Raw genomic sequence first — 10,657 nt, forward strand, 5'->3', positions numbered from 1 at the left:
TTCCCTCCCCCTTCCCCCTGCTCACCATCCCACCTGCTCCTGCTTATTGGCCCTGGTATTCTCCTACACTGGGGCATAGAACCTTCACAAGGCCAAGGTCTTTTCCTCCCATTGATGACCAACTTGGCCATCCTCTGCTATACACATGCTGCTGGAGCCATGAGTCCCCCCATATGTACCCTTTGGTTGGTGGTTTAGTCCCTGGGAGCTCTGAGGGTACTAGTTAGTTCATATTGTTGTTCGTCCTAAGGGGCTGCAAACCCTTCAGCTCCTTGGGTCCTTTCTCTTGCTCCTTCATTAGGGACCCTGTACTCAGTCCAATGGATGGTTGGGAGCCTCTATTTCTGTATTAGTCAGGTACTGTCAGAGCCTCTCAGGAGACAGCTATATCAGGCTCCTGTCATTCAACACTTGTTGGCATCCATAATAGGGTTTAGATTTGATGGCTGAATATGGGAAGGATTCCCAGGTGGAGCAGTCTCTGAATTGTCCTTCCTTTAGTCTCTGCTCTATAGTTAGTCTCTACAACTCCTTCCACGGGTATTTTGTTTCCTCTTTTAAGAAGGAACGAAGTATCCACACATTGGTCTTCCTTCTTCTTGAGTTTCTTGTGGTTTATGGTTTGTACTTTGTGTATTCTGTTCTTCTGGGCTAATATCCACTTATCAGAGTATAGTTCCATTTTCAATAACTGGGCTTGTGAGAGCATGCCTTGTATGCCAGTGTGCTTGAATGGCTTCACCTCTACAGTTTATCAGCCTGTGTAACAACTGAGATTTTCCTTGCGCCAATTACACTCAGTGCCTATGGATTTCCCTGGCATATGTTCTTGGGATCTATATCATTAACGTTGACTTCACAGCTTCATACAGTGGCTGCTTAGGGAATTCTTGTTAGAAACCACGTCCTATAAGACATTTTTTTTTTCTGGCCCCACTGGCCCTTTAGAATCTAGGAGCTCCATGTCTCACTCATTTTTGCAACTTGAATGTCTGAATAATCACCACCGTGAGATGCCTTTGACAACTTTGCTGCCATTTTGAAATGTAACCTGACCTTTCACCATAGCTGTTGTATGGTTCAATGTGTCTGTGTAGCTGAATTAGGGAAAAACCTTTTCCTAGGCAGTTCTATTGAAATAAAACAACAGAAGCTTTTCATGGGTGTGGTCTTGTCCTTAAGGAATAATTTCTAATTTTCAAGTTCAGGATGTAAAGATGCTCTTTAATTGTGGTAATCTCATTAACAATTAGTGCCTTTGTGTCTGAAGCATCTTGTCTGCAACTTTAAATTCACCCATTATGGTTTTCTCATTAAACTATCCAATTTATACAATCTTTATGCTTTAGAAAATCCCAGGAATTTTCATTTTAGCCTGATTGGATATAATGAGAAATAACCATACAATATCCTGAATGCTATGATTGCCCTCAAATTCCTTCTGCCAACCAAATCAGTTCATTACTTTTGAGTTTACCCTCACATAAAATCAGAAGAGTAAAATGTTACCACATGATTTGCCAGAATATAGCGTTACTTCTTTCTAGCCCAATTCTCAATTGAATATTGGAACCTCCTTAGTCTGGCCTTCAATATCCACACTTCTGTCATCATTTAGCATTCTTCATTTCTCCTATAATGGTGTATTAAGGTCTTCTTATAGCATTCCAGAATTTCTTTAGCTCACATCTCCAATGTTTTCCAAATCCCTTCCACAAAGAGTTCATGGACCACATGGTTAGACTTGGTATTGTGATGACCTTATTTCTCACTACCTATTTTCTATATGAGTTTTCACTTCACCAGGACAGAGTACCTCATAGAAACATCTTAGGGGTGCAAGGGCATATTCTTCAATGATTTATTGCTCAGGGGTTACAACACATCCTAGCAGGGGAAGCATGATGGTAAAGGGATTGTGTCAGGTTATATTGCAATAGTAGTCATGAATCAGAAAGCTCATCTGGATGCAGGTCTGTGCTATGATCCAAGGCCTTCCCCCTTTCCCACAATTGGGTTATTTTCAGCATTCAGGCCTCCCTCTTAAAACTTGTATTACCTCCCCACCCCCTTCCAACAAAACCCCAGCATTAACAGTAAAGAACCCTATATTCAAACACAGGACTTTGTTGGGGAAAGTACATATTCAAACAATTATTCTCTTCTTGTGTTACTAGACTGTGGTGTAAGAAATTGAATATACACTTTCAGAGTGGGTCAGCCTCCAGGGTCAAGCACAGCTGTCTCTCTGATTGTGATCCATTCAGAAGTCATAGACATGAAATGGCCCAGAAACTTAACACTTTACCTCACTGACCTTCTATATTCATATAAGTAATTTAATAAAATTCATAGCAACATAGGAGTGCTGAAAATTGTATTCTTAAATGTTTATATCAGTCTATTTCTTTTTCTTCTTCATGCATTTTAATACATGTATTAAAGTAGTTATGTCCTTGTACTCTCAGATGAAATCATGAAATAATGATCTTACAAATATCCAAATGATATAACATTCATTAAAGTCATTTGCTTCTCACTTCCCTAAGAAACTGTAGTGACTCAGAAAGCATCGATTAGGACATTATAATACTTTATACTGATTATTTCTTTTTTGCAGAGATAGAAAAATTAAACTCTACCACAGAACAGAAAATGGAACTAATTTTTGTATCTTTAATAGTTTTTAAGTATTTAGAACAGATCACACTCAAATATAGATCTTTAAGGGATTTCTCAAATTGTTATGCTTAGGGTTTTTCTCATCTATATTTTTGAAATCTATTGCTTGTTTGTTATATAAATATAAACAGTCAAAAATCTCTATTCAATGTATGCTATTTTCTCCTCAAAAACTGAAGTTGAATATTTTTTTGTTTCTTTTTACATTAGTGGAGTAAGAAAAGAGTAAATTTTGACAGATTTTATTTCTAGAAACTGTAGACTAAGTTACTCCTATTCTGAAGAACACATTATAAACAAAAATGAATTAAAGATAACTTGGAGACATCTTGAAGTATTACAGAAGCAAGGATGTACAGGTCCAAGAGCCAGGACCGGATAACACTAGGGATTACTTCAAAGCTGCAAGTTCAACTCAAGTTTGGAGGGCAGTGGCACTGTGGCAAGGGATTAGGATCTCTGGAATGTTTCATGTAGCTTCTTGTGTAGCTTCAGATGTATTTAAGCCATAACAGAAAGACCTCCAGCAGCTGGAAATGCAGCTAAATGCCTTAGCCCTTGCTGAGCAAGAGGAGGGCTCTGGGTTCAAGCAGTGTGCCCTCACAAACAGGACAAGATGGAAGAAATACAGAGATGCACATTGTCACATACACTTTCCTTTTAAACAACAGGGCAAAAGATACAGATGAATTTGACCATTGGAGCAGGTGCACCAGTACCATCTGGTACATTTCCTTCCCCCGACCCAGTCCCCAGCTCAAATATTTTCTTAGGAAGTGGTTACTTACTCCTACACCCTCTGGATTCTCTGTTACTACCCTGACTCTCTTTTATTTTTCACTTTCTTTTGCTTCCATCCATTTCTGCCACACAGAATTGGCTTTGACTTATGGAGTCTAGAATGAAAAATGTCTGTTTTTCATTTATAAAAAAATATTTGAAAAATACAGTATCTGAACACATACTTTCTAAATACTGATGCAGTCAGTCATCTGAACTCTGTACAGGCAATAGAGGAGAAAGGTAGACTATTGGTAACCACCAAGAAATACTGATTTCATGTCAACTTGACAACAGCACAGATGTAGGTTTACCTGCATCATGAGGAGAACAAGGTTAACAGAAATTAAAACACAAACCACTGTTCCTGTTCCTGTCATATTAAATGGCAAGATCAACATTCTCATTCCGCAGAGAAAACGAGGACAAAACAGACAACATATGTGAAGAGTTATCTGCAGAGTTCAGAATAATTGAGTGATAAGGAGTGTGTAACAAAATCTATATTGGGAAGAGTTTAGTCAAATTTCAAGCACTTGAAAAAAAACTCTATTAATTTGGGGGGTAAAGTACCTTATAATGTGCTATAATTAAAGAAGAGTTTTGAAATTTTAAGCCAGATGTTTGCCATAAATTATAAAGCACACGTTCAAACCCCCAAACCAAATTCAATAAAGCATTTTTGTGTAAGTTAATTTGGGAGAGTGGGTTTTATAGCAGACAAGTGCCTGAAGAGCTAGCATATGGCCTGAAATGTAACTCTGGAAAAACACTCTAATCTGTTCTCTTCCTTAGTTGAAATAAGTATCTTTCTAAACATTTTTAAATTCAGTGTATTTATATTTATCATTAATGGGTGTGCATACTTTGAATTTCTTTGTAAATACAAATCCAAAAATAATAAACCCCATAGCACCTCCATAGTGCTTCAGTGTGTGTATTTATCTGTAGCTCCGTCTGTTCACTGTACCAAGGTGGCTTTTCCTGCATTGCCAGACATAGCTCCTTTGAAAGGATGCTACCCACTTGGACTCTGTACAGATTCAAATTTCCAAATCATGTCCTGCTCCTAAGTCCCTGCTATGTACCATAACATGCCGAAATTCTGAATTCTGGGAAACAAGAGATATCTCTCCGGGTTTGGTTCAGTGACTGCTTGCGTTCCCTTAGTCCAATGGTGCTGATCAGTGTGCCTGAAGGGGCTCTGGTGTTCTTGCTTTGTTCCTTCTTTGTTGTTCATGTTCACTGCACATGAACCAGTGTTTTGAAATGACTATTGCTGCATTCCAATGCTGTTTCATAACCTCTTATCCTTTCCCAGTTCCTCGAGTGGAAATCCTTTTCTATATTATCATTCCAGGTGGTGATGCTGTTATTGGTGATGTATTACTTGTTCCTCTAGTTTGAACCTTTTTATTCTCATTTATTTTATTGTGTCTTAATATGGTTTATAGTGAATGGCATAATGTTTATTACTAAATGGTGAAAAGGCTGAGCAATATGTTATATTATGTATTTTTGGATGTATACATAGTGAAAGCTATTTTCGGATATAGGCAGATTTTTCTATCCTAGTGAGGAAAGGTTTTCTCAGAAAATAATCCAAATTTATTTATTTTAAAACCCCAGTAAGGGGCTTGAATGGTGGCCCAGTGGTTAAGAGCCTTACTGCTCTTGCCGAGGACCCTGGTTCAGTTCTCAGCACCCACACAGCAGCTCACAATTCTCTGTAATTACAGTTCCAAGAGATCTAGCCTTCTCACTTCTGCAGGATCCTGCACACATGTGGAGCAAATAGACACTTCTGAGATCTGCAGAACACCTACCTAGTAGAGCAAATAAGTATTACAATTCTAACAAAATGTTATACTAACAAATGTAATATCTTATTGGAATATCAAACATGTTCAGTAATGACGTGTTTTTGCCTCAGTGTTATCAACTGAAAAAGAGTCGTATATAATATGAGGAAGGAAGTTGATATAATAAGTATTTAAGAATAAGGGCAAAAAAAAAAAAAAGAATAAGGGCAAAACCAGTTCAATATTTTAAAAAATGTACTCATAAATCAACATTTTAAGTTTGACAGTTATATACTCCAGTTGAAGTTCTTAAAAAAAGCAAGAGTATTATAAGGTAAAACATACCATAATCAACTAACTTATTTTATGGCATATTTCTGAGAATTTGACAGCTATAATTTACTTGTTAATGAACTTATCAAAATCCTTTTGACACGGAAACATCATATGCATTAGTAATCCCCATGACAGTGTTTGGTCTGAAGAGTGACTTCACCTTCGACTCTGCAGCCTTAATTCATGTGATTTTTAAAGTGATTCTAATTGCTACAGATAATTATGCCAGATCAACAATTAAATAATTGACAAGCTATCAACCTTTTGCATACCTTGTTCGTCAGTCTGTTATTTATATAATTTTTTTAGTGATATCGGCAGGCAGATAGCAGTAGACAATGCCATATTCTATGGTTTGTTTTGATAAATCACTACACTGTATCAGCATGAGTGTTTTGAGCTACTTTCAAGAATCTTCTAAGAAATGCATTGCCCTCACTCATTGTACCTTCAAACACCAACATTTATGGCTTTTATCTCAATTGCTATTTATTGAGCCTGGGTCTATATTACTTTAAGAGGCATCTAAAGGCTTGTTTCTTTTTTTAATGGGATGATCAAGGCTAGAAATCCATTATGATTACTGAAGAATAACATAAGAAAAGTGGTGATATTGAAAGTTTTACAATGAATTCATTCTGGTTCTTAGAAAACTGGAGACATGTTGTTCAATCATAATTCTCATCTCAACTTTAAATGATTGTCATTCTGGTAAGGAAGAAGAACTTTGTGTTTTGTGGGCTATGATTTCCACTATCAGTATTAAGTGTTCAAAAGGAGTTCCTGAAGAGTCAGAAAAATCAACTCACATATAAGAGAGTGTCTCTCGGTAATCATCATTTAATGTATTGGTGACTGCACCACTATGCTGAAGTAGGCTTGAATTATCTCAGCTTGCACATCCAGTACATTAACAAATGTTAAAAAATTGAAGCCACCCTCTCTATCGCTGGAGTGGATCCTGCTGTTTTCCCTACTATCATAGCAGAGCATGTTGTTATACTCTTCTGAGAGCATCCATTCATCAGCATCCATTTGGTAGTGTAGTGAGAGCATCCATTCATCAGGATCCATTCGGTAGTCTAGTGCTTTCTTCCCAGGAAGACAATCATAAACACTGGTGGCGTTTTATTTTTTTCCTCCATGTGATACATTCTTTTGGTGATGTATCTGTCATCAGACTCCTAAACAAAGCACTGTAGTCTGGATGCGTAGTGAATAGAAGAGTTTACATCCCACAGTTTGGAGAGATGGAAGTTGAAGCCCAAAGTACTGACATAAATGCTACTTGGGCACATATAATTTTAGTGGGGAACTTAAACATTCTATCTCTAATATTTGTGAAATAAATTGACCAACACAGCTGCGATTTTCTCTGATTAGGAGAGACTGTTTGTTAGGACTTATATACAACTCAGATCGACCACTTTCTTATGTGTTTCTCATCACCTTAACATAATATGCAACAGTCAAATGTGTTCCCTAGCAAACCATTGGCCATTATTTTGGCTATCTTTAATTGTCAGTCTCTTCAAAGATTTTCAAAATAGATAAATCAAATTAAGTTGTCTTAAAGTAAAACTTCAAACATATACAAAGGCAAAGCATCTATCAACATTTAGATTTTGATTAAAGATGACATTAAATTTCTAGCAGCATGCCAGAAAACTCTAGAATATCTTTATAAGCTATAGAGATATGCTTAGTGAATAGGGCTTGGAAGGTGTGTGTACATTATCTTTTAGATTTACCTCTATTTGAATTCTTGTGTTCCCTTTAAAATGGTAAGATTCATTCTTTAATGCACTACCTTCTTGTCCCTAATCATTTTTCTGTAGCTCTTTCTGAGTTAAGCAAATGTATTTCCAGGTCCACATTACCTGGAAGGAATAAAAGGCTATTCTAATCAGTGTTTTCCCTGAAGTATACTCATTTTATATCTCACAACACATTTCAATTTCTTACTTATCTATTTTTTTGTTGTTGTTAATTTGCTTCACCAAACTGATGAAAGTTATGGATTATTGTTCAACCTGTGCTGCCACAGCTGCTTGCAAGAAAGACTGGTATGCACCAGCTTGTTCATGTTTGATTACTTTCATAAATAACTTACAGTTGTCTTTAGTGCTTAATTCCTTCTGTTTGGATAGCAGATACATGATAAGTACTAGGAAAAAGCAGGCAGATAGTATTCTCTCTCTCTCTCTCTCTCTCTCTTTCTCTCTCTCTCTCTCTGTGTGTGTGTGTGTGTGTGTGTGTGTGTGTTTATGAGTGTGTGGACAGGCATACTTGCCAATGTGAGCCTAAGGGCTAAGGTTGGGTTGCCTTTATCAAACACCTCTCCATCTTGTTTTGAGGGTTTCTTGGACCTGGGCATTGGACATTTCAGCTGCAAGAATATGAGGTCATATTATTACTATTTTGAGTCTGACATTTTTTTTTTTATTTTCAAAGACAGTTGATTTCAAAAAAGATCTATTTTATTTTGTATGTGAGTGTGGAACTCTTTCCTCTGTCTCTCCTTCCCTTCCTCCCTTTGTCTCTCTCTCATCTCTCTCTCTCTCTCTCTCTCTCTCTCTCTCTCTCTCTCTCTCTCTCTCTGTGTGTGTGTGTGTGTGTGCATGTGTATGCAGCATGCTTCTGTATAGGTGCCTTCAGAAGAGAGCTAGAAGACAGAGTTAGATCCCCTGGAGTTGGAGTTACAGGGGATTCTGAATTGTCTGACATGGGTGCCAAAACCTCACCTTAGGTCTTCTGCAAGAGCAGCAAGTACTCTTAATGCTGAGACATCTCTCTGGCTACAAGTCTGACTTTCTTAACTGCTTGCAGGTTTTCCAGTGTAGAGATCTTCTATTTGGTAGTAGCAAATTAAATCTATTAAACTTGACTCAGTGTTTACTCTACAAATACTTGAAACTTTGGAGTATCTATATAGCCAATCCCTATTCTGTCTCATACTCTCACTATCTCTCTTCTGACTCTATCCCCTCATTCTTTTCCCTTCATAGCCTCTTGGAAGTTTTAATTGCATCTGGACTTTGCTAAACCTACGTGGCAAGGAAAGTCCTCTTTGGGGGTTTCTGGATCATTCTGTTTCTCCTGAATGTTGTAATCTTACATACACACTGAAAATATGCTGTTTGAGGTCTTTAATATTGACATATGTATACTCACATTATTATTATTATTATTATTATTATTATTATTATTATTATTATTATTATTTTGTTTTTACTTATTCACTTTACATCCTGATCACTGTCCCCTCCCAATCACTCTCTCCCACAATCCTTTCCTCATTCTCCTTCCCCTTTTCTTCTGAGCAAATAGTATCCCTCTACTCTGGCACATCAAGTCTCTGTGAGGCTAGGAGCATCCTCTTCCACCGAGTCCAGACAAGGTAGCTCAGCTATCCTACAGACAGGCAACAAATTTGGGACACACAGTCTCCAGTTTTTTGGGACCCACATGAAAACCAAGCTGCACATCTGCTACACATGAGTGGGGAGGCCTAGGTCCAACCTGTGCATGTTTTTTGGTTGGTGGTTCAGTTTCTGAGAGTCCCAAGGGCCCAGGTTAGTTGCCTAACTCTTCCATAGAGTCCCCATTGTTAGGCTATGAGTGTCCGCATCTGTCTGAGTCAGCTGCTGGGTGGAGCCTCTCAGGGGACAGCCATGCAGGTAGTGTCATGTCAGGGCTAGGTCCTTGCTCATGGGATGGGTCTCAAGTTGTGCTGGTTATTGGTTTGGCTATTCCCTCAATCTAAATCTCACATAGCAGAGGGGAATAAAATAGTCATAAGAGGCAGATGGAGAGAGGGAACTCGGAGGGAGGGAAATGGGGAGCGGGATGGGAGGATGCAAAATCAGATGTAGAGAGGGACAGGAGGGATGGCTAGTTGGCCATGAGAATGAATGGAAACCTACAACTGACAGGGGATGGGAGGTAGAGGGCATCTCCAGGGAGAGACAGAGACCTGGGACAAGGGACTCACACAGAATCAATGAAGATGTCCTTAGCTGTGACTCATAGCATTGGGGATATGGAAACTGAAGAGGCCACATCCTGTAGCCAGGCAGGAATCCCTATAGAGCAGTAGGGACACCAACTCACCCTCAAATCTTTAGACATAAAGTTTATCCTGTTGACAAGAAATGCAGGGTTGGGGTTTGGAGCAGACACACACACTCACACACACACACACACACACACACACACCTTGTTTTTAATTCTGTCAGTGTTACAATTATCACATTTACCCAGGCTGGTGCATTTAGATGCTATTATTAATATAGCAGAGCAAGGGTGTGTGAACTTGTAAAAACATATTCAGATTGTCTTCAATTTCTCCTCCTCTAGGATTGCTCTCAATGTGGGAATATTCAGTGAGTAACTACCAGCACAGCTCTCTCTCAAAGTTCATCTGAGGGTTCCTGAGAGATTCTCACCCAGTCCATCACCAACTATCACAAGAACTCATGGGACTTAGTAACTTCTGTAGAAAGAAATTTGTTGATATATTTCATGAAAAGAATAAGTGATGCTGGAGCGAACTAAATTACCCCAGATTTCCTTTCTCCCCCTTTGAATCACATTTGACAGTCTTTCACATACACACACAAATGTTTAATTTGTTTCCACTGAGATCTCATATGGATGGAATAGTCTGTCACTAGAATTAAAAATAGCCCGATCCCCAGACTTCCCTGGTGGTTACAGGAGTTCAAAAGAATTAGAATATTTAAAGATATCATTGCTGCTGCAGCAGCAAGGAGGTTTTAGATAGTGTGGGCTAAATAGGAGATGAGTGGGTCCTACACTCAGTTCCATTTTGTCTAGTAAGTGTTTCAAATAAGAATCTGGATTAATAGCAAAGGTGTGAAGAGTTAGCCTGCAATTGCAGGTCTTAAATTGACGCTGCTAGAAAATACATTGTGTTCCTACTTGGTGATACATTTTATGACCCTGTTTCTAGTTGTACCGTTTGCCACCATCCAGAGAAGCTTTGTGACATACTTTACTTTCTTTGTCCTTGTTTTGTCTTTTTTTTTTTTTTT

This window comes from Mastomys coucha, unplaced genomic scaffold, assembly GCF_008632895.1.
Source record: "Mastomys coucha isolate ucsf_1 unplaced genomic scaffold, UCSF_Mcou_1 pScaffold15, whole genome shotgun sequence".
Taxonomy (NCBI): domain Eukaryota; kingdom Metazoa; phylum Chordata; class Mammalia; order Rodentia; family Muridae; genus Mastomys; species Mastomys coucha.